The sequence below is a fragment of the Helianthus annuus genome, chromosome 17 (genome assembly GCF_002127325.2).
Source record: "Helianthus annuus cultivar XRQ/B chromosome 17, HanXRQr2.0-SUNRISE, whole genome shotgun sequence".
In the NCBI taxonomy this organism is placed as follows: Eukaryota; Viridiplantae; Streptophyta; class Magnoliopsida; order Asterales; family Asteraceae; genus Helianthus; species Helianthus annuus.
The window spans coordinates 114,487,363-114,502,831 of record NC_035449.2 but is presented as its reverse complement, the minus strand read 5'-3'; positions in this window follow the sequence as shown (position 1 = coordinate 114,502,831).

Genomic DNA, 15,469 nt, shown 5'->3' with positions numbered 1-15,469 from the left:
AGTTACTGGCACCGTTAAGCTTGATAACATACTAAGAATTAAACAATTCGCTTAGATTGTCGATATATTGGTCCTCTTTAAATTTTCACACAAATTTCAATTTGTCCAGGATACATTTTAAGTGTTTTAAGACTTAGTTTATACACGTGTACCATCTTAGAATATACTCCTATATCCAGACAACTATATTCAGTCTTACAGGTGAGTGCACACTAATGATATCTGTAATGGGGTGAATGCGAAAACATGAGAGCTCGGGTGAGAACTTCCGTTCAGCAGAGAGATGATGATTCGACTTTAAGTGGGTCCCGTTTGGGGATCTTTTATTTCAACAGCACATGATTAGCATTTTGCAATGTTTCATCATTTTTTATGCTGAGGGTGAGCCTTAATATTAAAGCTAATGTAAAGCATTATACGAGGACTAGGCTATTGCTCCCACAAAATCAGAAGTCCTGGTATAATACCCCAGATATCATCAAGTACAAAGACCTAGTATGTCAGAAATAGCGTCTTTCAAACAAGATTTCAGGGGTTACCTATATATCCGAGAGATGTTCCCCACGAAATAAACAAGTGATGATATTTAGGTTTATATCCCGAACAAACTTACTAAGTGTATAAAAACCTATCGGCACATCATCAGCGAGACTGTTTAATGCTTTAAGACTTTACATTTCTTTAGCGTACCGTAACTGTCTAGCTGATGTACTATCATTTTCCCTTTACATTTCTTTAAGACTCTTTTTCACTTTTCTATTGTTTTTAGATTTTTGAAATATTTCATGTTTTTGGGTTTTTCAATTTTTTTATTGTTTTTGTATTTTCTGGAATAACCTATCTCCCCCTAAAGACCAAAACAAGTAAAAAATCGACAAACCATTGCAGATTGCTTTTCAACATCATCTACAATGGTATCTTCATCAACACCAATGATTCCATCCGACACCGATAAAAGCATCATACCATTTAGTTTTGAAAGATATTTAAAACGTACTTTATCAAATGCTTTGGTATGTAAATCAGCTTTTTGCTCGTCAGTGTGGATTTTCTCAATTCGTATCAACTTCTTCTCGAAACAATCGCGAATGAAGTGATGACGAATTTCTATGTGTTTAGTTTTAGCGTGATGAACAGGATTTTTCGTGATGTTTATTGCTGCTTCATTATCAACAAAGATAGGGGAGTTAAGAAATTGCAAACCGTAGTCACACATCTGTTGCTGGATCCACAAGATCTGAGAGCAGCAGCTGCTAGCAGATACATACTCAGCTTCACATGTGGATAAAGCTAAAGAGGTCTGCTTCTTGCATTGCCAGGTGACCAACCGTGGTCTGAAAAACTAGCACCCTGCTGTTGTTGACTTAGCGTTGACTTTGCAGCATCCAAAGCCGGAATCAGAAAACCCTTCAAGCGTGAAATCGCCTTCTTTTGGATACCACAACCCCAAAGATGGAGTTCCTTTCAGGTAGCGTAATATCCGTTTCACAATCATCAAATGCGAAGCTCTGGGGCTTGACTGAGACCATGCTGCGAGGCAGGTAGGATACATGATATCGGGTCTTGAAGCTGTCAAATACATCAGCGATCCGATCATGGAGCGATACAATGTTTCATCCACTTTATCTCTGATGAGATCAGGATTTATCCCATGATTTGTCGCTAACGGGGTGATGGCTGGAGCAGTCCCGGACATCCCAAATTTCTCTAAGACATCATGAACATACTTCGTCTGATGTATGAAAGTTCCCTCGGGTAGTTGATCAACCTGAAGTCCCAAGAAAAATTTCATCTCACCCATCGATGACATTTCAAATTTCTGCTTCATAACTTTTTCAAAGTCTTTGCAGATTTCTTCATTTGTTGACCCGAAAATTATGTCATCCACGTAGATCTGTACTATCAGAAGATGTCCGTCGACTTCTTTTATGAAGAGGGTGGCGTCTATCTTTCCTCGGATGAAGTGATTGGCTAACAGATGTTGAGACAAAGTCTCATACCAGGCTCTCGAGGCCTAGTGTAAGCCGTATAACGCCTTATCTAAGAGATAAACCTTGTCTTTATGGATTGGGTCGGTAAAGCCCGATGGTTGTCCGACATAGACTTCCTCCTTCAACTTACCATAGAGAAATGCCGACTTTACATCAAGCTGGTACACTTTAAATCCTTTCCACGATGCAAATTCTAGGAAGATACGAATTTGCTTCAAGTCTAGCAACGGGAACATATACTTCTGTGAAATCTATACCCTCTTGCTGACTGAAGCCCTGGACAACGAGTCGAGCTTTGTTTCTGATAATAACCCCTCGATTATCTCTTTTGCACTTAAACACCCATTTGGTGTTTATCTTCCTGTGACCATCAGGTAGATATACCAATTTCCAGACACCCAATTTTTCAAACTGGTTTAGCTCCTCTTGCATAGCGTTGACCCAAGAATCTTCAGTTAGAGCTTCTTTGTACGTTCTCGGCTCAATCTGCGAAATGAAACAACTAAGTGAAAATTATGTTTGTAAAGGAGCAACAGTAGAATAAAAATAAGTAAGGCCTTGATCAATTTGTCGTCTGGTGCGGACGCCTGATTGCAATTCTCCAGTGATCAACTGCTCTGGATGATATGAAAAAGTTCTTGGCATCGCCTCGCCTGGAACATCTACCTCGCCTTCCAAATTTGTGACATTTTGATTTGCATCTTGTTCATTAACTGGAATTGTTTGATCTGAAATCTGGATCTGCTTCCCCTCAGACTCTGAATCACCATGATCAAATGTTGGTCTGTTATCAGGTAATGATTCATCGTTTGTTGTTGTCTGATTATCAGGAGCTTGTTCATGTTCTGAAGAAGTTTGCTGAACATCATCATGTTCTCCAGCATTGCTTGGGCCGGCTTCATCATCGTTTGAAGTTTGCCTTTGACGTCTGGAAGACTCAGCTGGGAACCTTTCTTGTGGTGACTCATACTCTCTTAGAATATCCAACTCGTCAAAGAAATCTTCTTCGTCTTCTGGTTCCTCCATCATGTCAAATGAATCCCACAAAGTGTTATGATGATAACGCTATGAATCTCCAGGATTCTGTGGAGGCATTATATAGCCTTGACATTCAACATTATATGCCTCAATAATTTGCTTCAAGCTAGGAATGAATACTCGCTTCAATGGACTTGCATAGCCCACAAATATTCCTTCTAAGCCTTTTTGACCAAATTTACCATGAAGTTCTAGAACTGTACATGGAGACCCAAACGGTTCAAGATACTTTAGGTTTGGTTTGCGGTGAAGAGACATTCTAGAGGAAATAGAAGACATAGGAGGAAACAAGTGAAATGTTATCGGATAATCAAAACTGAATGACAACGCACAAAAATTGTGATCATTTGTTTGTTACCGAAGGCAAACAAATGAGACGGTGACTAATCAAAGTAAGCGGGTCATATTAATTTATCGCGAAGACATGGTTTAGCCTATAAGTGGATACTCACCCCAAGAGTTCCCAGGTAAGAGTGACTGGTCCGATTATGTGGATTTGTACGAACACTCTAGCCTTAGACAGAAAACTCAGAGTATAGGCATCCACCCTTCCAGATTGCACGTGTTCACATTATAAGACCCAACTTTGACGAGATTTTAAAAACTTTGAAGGTTCAAAACGTTATAATAAATAATCCTAGAACAGATGATTGATTTTCAAAGCGGATTTGAAATTTGTGTTCTTGTTGTGGTTGTCGCCTAAGGATAGGTGACGTTATTGTTTTAAGATCTAAACGCAAGTAAACTGCGTTAGGGTCCTAGGAAGGTTATAGACTAGGTCAAAGCATTACTAATAACCTAATTCCCTATAACCATGAGCTCTGATACCAACTCTTCTGTCACACCCCGACCGCATAAAACAACAAACCGCGACAGAATCGTCGAGGAGTGTCGTAACAGAATCATTGTTTCATAACATATGGAAATTCAAGTTTTTGTTTTATTGAATTAAAGGAGGTTACAAAGTCTTAAAAGCAAAGAATCATAACATAATTAACTAGTCTTGCATCTTTTATTGTCACTAAGGCCCAAGTCTGCCTAAGTGTATCTTGATCAATCCTATGCATCAACTCCTGAAAACACATGTGAAAATAGGTATGTCAGCATAAAAATGCCTGTGAGATACATAGGTTTTATTTAAAATAGGATTCATGAATTATAAGTTTAAAGAAAAAATGTTTAACAAAGTAGTCATGAACCTTGTAAAATGTTTTCTTTTATAAATCATACAAACAGTGATAACAAATCAGATGATATAAAAGAAAGATGCATAGATAAATAAATAACCAAGTAAAATGAGTTTGTATAAAATATATTGTTTGTAAAACAATGTTTCATGAAGATATGATATATGTGTAAAATGTAATACGTCTAACTTGAAATGATTTAAATAACGCTATGATATGTAATATCATAAAAGCACTTATATATAGGAAGTACCAGCGGCGTATCCACCATGCTTTTATCATATTACACACGCCTCTACTTAAATCACTTACCCAAACAAACCACCAAAAATTTCTTGTTTATACCAATTGTCAAATGTTTATGTGTAAAACATGTCTATTGTCAATGTAAATTATGTAATATGTAAACAAATGTCATGTATGGCAAGTAAAAAGTGACTACTTAAACCATATGTAAAAATGCACAAAACAAAGTATTTGAATAAATCAAAAGTTATGTTTTCTAAAATAAATGCATGCTTTGCTGATACAAACATCTATGTGGTATTGTTCTAACGCCTACATTCAAGCCTTGTGACTGTGGCGACAAACCCCTAACGAATTAAAGGTTCATCTAAATTCTAACTATCGAATTCGGCCATTCCTTCCAACCCAAACAAACCTAGGATTTCAGAAATGGGAGTTGTCAATTCCTGTGGTACCACTACCTACTAACGAACGGCATGGTCGGTGTTAACGAATGTATTTCTGACGCGTTAAACAAACCAAATGTCATACCAAATGTAAGCATGTTTTATGAAAATAATGTACTAAATATGCTAAATGAACATACAACGTAGAAATGTAAAACAATGTGTCCATATGCTGAGTAAACATATGCAACAAAAATGTAATATATGAAAATCAATGTGCTAGCATGCTAATAAAACATACATAGCAAAAACATAATGAAATCATGTACTATATGTGTACTAATGAACATAGCAAGTATATGATATAAAAGCATGAAAAGCATGAAAGTAACAAGTAGGCACATGTGTTTTACCCCAAAATGTTTGAAAATAGTAAAAGAGGGGACTACGTACTCACTTGAGGATGCTTAGAAGTCTTGAATAACAACCAAACAAAGCTAGAGGGATCACGGAAATCAAACGTCACCTAATATAGGTAACTATGTTAATAAACCGGACCTAAATCGAAAGAACGGATAGAATGAGGTTTCGTAAACCAAATGAGTATAGGAACCCATTTAATATGGTTTAACAAAGCCTACATTCTAAAATGAAACCTATCCTAAGTGCTTACGACCCATTACGACCCGTTTAGGTAGCTTACGCTACTTTAACGCGTCGTCCGCGTAAAATGCGTTCGGACCGCCTAACTAGTCCCATGACAAGTATTATATGCCTTAACACAACTAATAATGTTTCCTAATCAGTTTAGATGTCAAAAATTAGGTTACATATGCTTAAAATGAATTTATACGTAAAAATGGCATTTTGGTCATTTTCCTAAGGCATATAAAATACCTATCATACAACTAACTAAACGAAATAACCATAAGGTATAACCTCGGAAGGTTATTCCCTATACAACTATGGTCACGAAACAATTTTTTATTGGATCCTAACGATCAACCAAATCGGTCGGGTTCGAAAGTCTAAGCGGTTGTTTAGACCGCTTATCTCACGACCCTATATAAGCACTAATATAAAAGTGACGAGTTAAACCTGTTAAAACATGTTTAACGAAGTTAGAAAACAAGTTTGATATCAAAACAAAAGGGTTTTGATACCCAAGAATAGTTTGGTTGCAAAATACGCATAAATACGCATTTTGACCGAAACTATGACTCGTCACTACACCTAATCAACGTGGTAATCAGTAGGTATAGTTACAAGGGACTATGACCATCGTGATTACGCTCACGTTGCGAAGTTCAAACAAACTTCGTGTTGACCAATAGACTGGTCAAAGCAGAAAGTCAAACTCGGTTTGACTTTCATGCTTAAAAATGCATAAAAGAACGAAAGAAACTTACAAAGGGTCCAAGCTAGGAAGATCTTGATTTAAATACTCAGGTATGAAGCATAAAGCTTAAACTTAGAGCATAAAATCTGTAGGATCATTGTTGAATCCGAATGAGTCAATCAGAAGAGTTGTTTATCCGATTCAGAGGTGGAATCAATGAATCAGACGCTCAAACTAATTATAATGCTTCTTTGATTGATCTTAACAATCTTTACAACCTGAAAGCAAATCGGCAGCACTTCGTTACAATTTTAGTCCCGTACCGAATGAATGAAACAATGCACTATATACAGGATGAGAGGTTTCGCTTATATGGACACGTCCATATAAGCGGAACTACTTGCTAGTGGTTTCGCTTATATGGTCAGTGTTCATATAAGCGGAACTACTTGCTTAACTTCTAACAATTTCATCTCGAACCTCGTGCACTGGTTATTCTAACCTATCCTATTCTTTTACATGATACAAGACGAAGTCAATAAACGTAATGCACTAACAAACTCCCCCTCGGATATTGACGAAGTCTTCAGTGACCATTCTCTGTTATGACACCTCTTTAGTCTTGATCATTTCGCTATCTCATTCAGACTGTAACAATGTAAGCATCCATCACTCTTTCTCTTTGAACAGCTTCTAACTTTGACTCTTTTACCAGGATCTCATCACTGGCTTTATCATCAACAGCTTCATCATCAGCAGGCTCCCCCTCTCGTCAAGCTTCCGTGCTTTTAGAGATCGACACCTAGCTTTTTAGCTACAAGCTCATCCTCACTTTCAGCTTGTCTTCAGACTCCCCCACAGTCTTTGCTTTCGGGATCGTAGTCTGGATTTTTCCTGCAATCACTTAAACACTTTATAAGTAACAAAATTTTAAAAAACATCAATCAAATTCTCTAATCCACTCCCCCTATCAACCAAATTTATAGATATGGCAGCATTAAAGAATCCAACTCCCTCACAGTTTATCATCCAAGTTCAAGTTAATGACCTTAGAGATATCACAAACTGTTTTTGAATTTTTGATTTTCAATATCAAGTTTCAAATTAACGAACTTGTTTTATTTTCAGAAACACAATAAGCTTACATAGATTTTGAAACTCAGCATTTCAGACATCAGTTGTCGAAAATAAAGCAGAAATCAAAATCTTTTTGAATTTTCTAAAAATATAAAGCAGTAAAGAAATATATACAAACATATTTATAGAAAATATTTTTGTTTTGAGCATGCGTTAGAGAATCATATCAGTTTTGACAAGTCATAAGTACCGTTGAGCTTAATTTCACTTTAAGAATTAAACAATTCACCTCGATTGTCGATATACTGATCCATCTTAAATTTTCATACAAACTTCAACTGATTCAGGATACGATTTAGATGTCTTATGAACTTAAACTTATTCATGTGTCCCACCTCTTGAATATACTCCCGTATCCAGAATCCCAGATATTCAGTCTTACAGGTGAATATACCACAAATGATATCTGTAAGGGGTTAAATGCGAGGGCCGTGAGAGCTCAGGTCGATACTTCCGTATACGCAGAGAGATGACGGCTTCGGCTTTCTGGTGTGTCCCCTTTAGAGGATCTTTTAATTACAACAGCAGCGACTATCAATTTTATTGTTTCATCAGCTTGCTGAGGGCGATGCTGTGTTTCAAGCATTTGCAGAAAGTATTATTGGGGGACTAGGTCAGTACTTCCATACAGCAGAAGTCCCGGAATAATACCCCAGATATCACTGAGTATAAAGACCTAGTATCTCAGAATATGGGACCTTTCAAACGAGATTTCAGGGGTTACCTATATATCCAAGTAGTGTTCCCCACGAAATAAGCAAGTGTTTGAATTTAGGTTTATATCCCGAAAAAGTTTACTAAGTGTATAAAAACCTATCGACATATCATCAGTGAGACTGTTTAATGCTTATTAATTCTTTACAATTCTTTAGCATACTGTAACTGTCTACTGATGTACTATCATTTCCTCTTTTTATGCAAGACTCAAATTTTTGAATTTTATCATGTTTTTGGCTTTTTCAAATTTTTTTAATGTTTTTGTATTTTCTAACAATTTTTCTCCCCCTAAAATGCAAAACCATTAAAAGAAATTTGACAACACGATACTGATAGCTTTGTCTCGCCATCCATGTTCTGCATCTTGTGAACTGAATTACAATAAAAGCAGTAATTACCCCCATGATTTACAACACATTGATTTTTACAGTCTGAAAACCGTTTTTCAATCTGATGAATGTAATCATGTTTGTTCAGCCGTGAGGGTTTTGGCGTATTCAAGTAATGCTTCTTGAATACGGAGCTTCAATGTGGGTTGAAATGAAATGGGGGGTTGGGTATTTATAGGAAATCAAGAACCACTAGGATCGTTCCTTGATAACCGAGCTTCGATCAAAACCCTACATGTGTGCCCATTGTTTTGTAATACCATGGGAGCCTCAAAACAAGCCCACAGACTCATTAAAACCATTTGCAAAACATGGGAACAGCTGGATCAAGCTGGAAACACAATTCTGCTGAACTGGGGGTTTCTCGCGCCCCGCATAAGCAGAGGCTTCAGCTTACGCGCCCCGTGTAAGCCAAGTTTGGCAGAAATGCAGTTTAGGTCCCTAAAGTTGTAAATCTTGGTTTTCGATGCTTTTTCGGCACATTTAAGCCCCGTTAACCCCATTTCAAGGCTCTAAAATGAAGTTAAAATATAGGGAACATAAAATGTGCTTAAAAACATCTCGGATGTCGGTTCGTTTGGTCATACGGTTGCGTTGTTCAGTTAATTACGACGAAACATGAACGAACACAAATAATGATCCAAATTACGTGATGAATGGAATTTTATCATGCCAATCACTAAAATAAAATACTTTAATGATTACATAAATTTTTGGATGTCCGGACATATTCAGAACGTAAGATATGCGCGAAAATGCAAACTTATGCACTTTTTGACACTTTTAGTCCCTATTGATCAAATAAGTTTATTTTTGCGCACCAAACACCTCAAATCCTATTTCTAAGCTATGTAAAGGATATTCAGGGAATGTTTAACTTATGATCATGTTCAGGAATGTTCGTTACAGTACGAATCGAAATACTTTCGCAGTTTACCGAAATTAGTCACTGTAAGCGAATAAACTTGATTTCGACACACCAAACCTTCTAAATCTTATTTATAAGTTATGTAAAGGTTATTTAAGGTATGTTAAGCCCATGTCACTATTCCGGAGTGTTTGTTGCGTTAAACTGATTACGTTTACGCATCAGTTTGCGTATAACTTTCCAGAAAGCGATTCAGAGCTCGAAATCGAACAAGAATTGATATGTGCAAATGATACACATATTTATACAAATCCCAAGTATGAAATACAGTATTTCATTGATTTGGTATTTGTTTGATGGCCGTGGAGGCACTGATGTCACAGGTTCGGGTCAAAACGGGTTCGGGTCGGAACGGGTTCGGGTCAGAACGGGTTTCGGGTCGGGTTGGTTAAAAAATGTTTTTTTAAAGTGATTGTACATCAAGGGGCAATTTTGTCGGGTTAAAACGGGTCCGGGTTGGTAACCTTTGAATAAGTACCTACTTTGTCCAAGAAAAAACACAGCCTTAATGCATCACCATCTCTGTTAACCTTAAAGCAGGTCTGCATGTATTAGTGGTAAGTTTCTTTGAGATACAGTCCCGCATAACTCACTTTCACTCTAAATGATAACCGGCTGCAAACAATCGTATCAATCCTAATCACTAATATTTTCACTCGTTTATTTCATATTCACTCGTTTATTTCACTAATCACAGACGCAAGCTGCAACTATCAAACTAAATCTATCTTTTTCTACGTTCGAAAACACGACTGCAGAAATTGAGTTAGCTGTCGCAGATGCCATTAACATTGAAAAGTCAGTTGCTAATAGATCAACAGTAAACTCGTAAAATCTAATATAATATGTCGAGTATTGAACCCAAATCAAATCCAGATTAACTTTGTAAATATGCGCGTGTATAACTAGATTTTCTTTGATTTAGTTCCTTCTTCGAACAAACTCGGATCTTAATCATCAAACTGAAATTGATTCAGATCTGATTTCGATTCAAAATATTCTTTCAGCAGATTTAAACATACATGAAACAGATCTGATATCGATCTTCTGATTTTGTTCTTAAAAAACCTAAAATTAATCGAAACAATCAACTGAATTCACAATCGCTGAAACAATCACTAAAACTGATTTCACTAAAATCAACAGAAACTAATCGAAAAAAAAACAGAATTCACTATGTGCTCAATTCAGACTTAATTTTCTCTGTTATCAATTCGATCAACAACAACAAAATTTAATTTTTCAGTCGTTAATCAGATTCAGTGTATAACAATTTCAATCGTTACTCATAGAATACTGAGATGTGAATCAGTTTCAGTTGTAATAACGCTTATACAGGTCTGCATGTATTAGGGGTACGGGTCGAAACGGTTCGCGTTGAAAATGGTTCGCGTCGAAACAGTACGCGTCGAAACAGTACGCGTCGAAACGGTTTGCGTCGAAACGGTACGGGTTGAAATGTACGAAACTCGTCCTGACCCGAAACTTGTCTCGTGCGTAAACTCGTGTCGGCCCAAAACCCGTTGCGATCCGAAACCCGTCCCGTGCAGAAACCTGTGTTGGCCCGAAACCCGACCGGAACCGACCCGTTCCGATCCAAAACCTGCGTCGTGCCGAAACCGTCTCGGCCCGAAACTCAATTTGAACTGACCCATTCCGATCCGAAACCTGCCCCATTTATTTAAGACACTAACCCACATCGACCCATTTCTTTAATGTTGTCGACCCGCTTTGACCCGAAAATAACAAGATAGAATTTCAAGTGACCCATTGTGACCCATTTAGTTAAAATATCTTACCCAAACCAACCCATATAATTTTAAAATCAACCCAAACAAGATTCTTTCAAAGCTTGTAGTTTTTAAGTAAGTGGCAAATGACCAAAGTTGCCCCTTGAATATGCATATATATAGTATAGATATATTGATATATAGGGTGAGAGTTGGCTACAAAGTCCATTTTTCGTACAAAGTGTAAAAAGTCATAAAACACCATAATGTCAACTGTAAACACACTCAAAACCCAAAAATAACATAGTGGAGATTACTAAAACACCATATTTGTGGGTTTTGTGTTGTGTTTTGGATGTTAAGGCATTGATAATCGAATGACTAACATTAGTGTGTTTTATGTTGATTATCATGTTGTGTTTTTATATTCATAGTTGTACGATGGTGTGTTTGCAGTTATTAAGGACTGTTAGGGTTTGGGTATTGTGTTTTAGTGATATTCACTATGTTAATTGTGGGTTTTGAGTGTATTTTTGTCACACCCCTAATTTCCAAGTATCACCGGTGGGCCCGGTGGGGGTTCAGTGACGTAGTTGATATCGTCATAGTCAAACATACAATAATCGAATGCACAGCGGAAGCAAAAGAAATATTTATTTCAACTTAATTATATTGTAATATCCAAGTATCACAATTTAGTCAAAATAGATCCACAGGCAGATTTAAACAAAAAGGAAACTTCATTTCAACAGACTTCATGCATCCTAAGCTTGCGAGACTTCTATGGATGCTTAAGGAGTGACCAGCCTATTACGCGTAGTACCTGCACTTAGCCTTTTTGGAAAATACGTCAGTTTACACTGGTAAATACAATTTAACTGACTCATTTTGAAAATGTTTAAAATTGATTTAAATGCCCGTGGCATAAAACTTTTTATAACTTGGGATAATTATTTGCTTAATAATCTTGTAAAAGAATTACATGTTTGTTATACGTTCAGTGGCCCGGGTCGTGCCGGGTTAAAGCTTAATAGACACACCACTTAATATAATTCCGCCGCAAGACTTCTCTCGACCGACGATTATACTTTAATGAAATGCACTACGGGTGTACGCCTACACCCGTGTGTTAAAGTCGTGGCCATTCTTTGAATGATGCCAAGGATATCCGGGACATGGTCATTAAACCCCCGAAGGCGTTAAACAAATAAAACAGCATTTTTAAACGGGTTAATTTGACAACACTTAGCCATCAACTGGTTAAGGTCAATTCCCCGACCAAGCGGTATTTTATATACCGTACCCCAAGCCCGTATAGGGAAAATAAGTTAAACGTTTTTCCCTGAGCAAAGTATAATTCAAAAACAGCGAGTGCACGTAGCTTTTACTGGGCTCCTAGATCTGGAAATTAAGGTTTTAATAACCTATTAGAATTCTAATGGGTCTTAAGCTTAGACCGGTTATTTATAAAGGAAGATTAGGGTTTTAAACGCACAATAAGGCGAAGACCGTTTTAGAATGTGGTTTTGACCCAACAAGCTTGCATGCTTGTTTAATATGGGTAACATAATCACATTCTAGAATTTGAGACCAAAAAGATATGGTTTAACTCGTTTAGGCTAAAATGGCCAAACTAGTCACATAAGCCGATCCGAACGCGTGTAGTGCGTAACGAGTAACCATAAGAGTCAAATACAAGTTTCTGAAGTCAATATGCTTAAAATATGTTGTGATATCAGAATGATACCTTCCATTATGCCCCAAATGATTTTAAACCAAAACTATGCCTCATAAGGGCGTTTTGGTCATTTTTATAAGGTGTAAAAGGGTTAAAATAATAACCTGAGTTACAGGTCTGATTAAATTAGTAAATATACTTAATTTACTAAGTTATATCAGTAGGGTATCAAATCTATGTGAAATTTATTACCCTTAACCTTACTATGCACCGTAGGGGCATTTTGGTAATTTCACATGTGCCTAAAAGGTCAATTCTGGAATTCTGAGTTCAAAACATTTTCCTACTGTTCAAAATATAAAAATTCACTGATTACATCAGTAAGTTCAATCCCTTAAGCTTAATAAGGTTCTAAAGCACCCTTATGCGTTAAAAATGCCTAAAAAGGCGATTTGGAGCCATTTCCGGGTTTTCTGTAAAAAGCTGATATTTTTAATATTCCAGAAGGCTCAAAATAATTTATTTATCATAACAAATCAGTAGAAATTGGTTTGAGGTCAAAAGGATTTGTAAAACTCATTTTATGGCTAAAAAGGGCAAAACCGGCATAAACCGAATTAATCTTAGAACACTAAGTTATGCTCAGCCTAAAAATAAATAAAAATCACCAAAAATCCCAAAATATTATTTTATAACAGTGGGTAAAAAGTTTGGTATAAAAATTTGGGTTTTGATAGGCTATACGTAATTTACGCCATTTAATTAGTAAAGAAGCTCTTAATTACGCTATTGAGCATAACTCTTAATCTAGACCTCAATCTGACTTCAAATTTTGGGTGCAAGTTTATAAATCAGTAGCTAAGGTGTCTACCCCTTTACATTTTCAAAAATCACATTTTGAGGTCAAATGGGCATAATGGTCAACATATAAGCGATTAACGGAAACATGCATGTGAATAGGATATCTAATGAACCAAGTTGTATAATCTCAGAGAGTTATACTAACATGCAAATAGGTCCAATAGAAGCTCTAAGGCAATCCTAATCTTGGCTTAAATGGGTCAGAACTGATAGTCAAAGCAATAGTCAATCTTTGCGACTTTCGGTTCCAAACCGAGCCTAAACTGAAAATTGTCAAGTTGAACATGTTGAAACATGTTCTTACATTAATTACCAAGTTATTTTAATGATCAAACAGGTTGCATGTACCCTACATTGCTAATTATGCATTAATTCGCAAATAACCTTTCTGTTGACTTTTTATAATAAGCTTTGACTCGACAATTAGCATAGTTAGAGTGGGAATCTGGAAATACCCTCTTAAGGGTTTGTTACCCACATAATTACCTACTTAAAGGTACTTTTAATTCGTGATTTGACAGAGCACATTTTAATTAATCACAAAGTCAAACCTTAATTATGACGGTTTGACTTTTAGCTAATTAACTAGGCTAAAACGAATTTGGAAGGGTTAAGGACACTTACAAGAGTCCTAATTGAGATTAGAGAGCCTAATGAATCCTTGTTGCTGACCAGAGAGCTTCAGGAGTGCACTTGTGAACACTTTGCAAATGAATGTCTAAAATGGTTACAACCTCTTGCTCTTATATAGTGAATTTTGATCAACAAGATCATGCCAAGGAGGTCTACAAGGGTTTCCAGATCAAGACAAGTGCCCCTATGCATGTAAAACCATTGGAGAGGCTCTGGTATAAGAAAACAAGCCATTAAAGTCGGTTACAGACCTGAACTGGCAGCTGTCCACACTTTTCTGTCGCTGGCACCCTGATGCGGCCCGCTTGAGTTTACAGGGGATTCTAATGCGGGCCGCCTGGACCGGCAAAACCTGCCAAACAAGTTTCAAAGTTTGCATTTTCAGTCCCTGGTCCTTTGTAACGTTGTTTTAAGTCCCTTATTTGCATTTTCAGCCCTCTAACTTGATTTTTAAGGGCCTTGGGACTTTTGCTAACTTGATTAAGTCCTTGACTAACCTTGTAACCACTCATAAGGCCATAGAATTCAATGTTGACGCTTTTAACCCCTCGAACACGAATTTGATCATAACTTTCTCATACGATAACGAAACTTTATGAAATTCTAACCACATATTCTAGTGAGTATATTTTATCGTTACAATGCTTCGGGTCTGCCAAAAGGTCACTCAGAGGTATACTTTGCACATGTTGACACTTCTAGCCCCTGTAGTTTGTAATTCCTCACTTTCTTTCATTTTTAGCTTCGTATGATCCATGATTTATTCGTTAGAAGGTATAAACATTATGTAGGGCTATTTTAGAATATATTTATCCATTGTTGACACTTTGGACCCTTATATTCTCATAGTTTCCCCGTTTGTCAACTTTAGTCCCTCCAAAGTATTCTTTCTCATGTTCAAAGCTTATGACACGTGTTTATACATTATTGGACACAAATTTTCAAGGTGTTACATCCTCAACCCCTTAAAAGAAATCTCGTCCTCGAGTTTTATGGAAACAGATGAGGGTATTTCTCTTTCATTGTGGATTCTAGCTCCCACGTATATTCAGGACCTCTACGTGCGTCCCACTTCACCTTGACAATAGGCACAAGCTTTCTTCGAAGCTTCTTCACCTGTCGATCCTCAATCGACATAGGTTTTTCCACAAATTTTAAGCTCTCGTCTATATGCACATCTGTGTGTGGTATGACCAGCAACTCATCAGC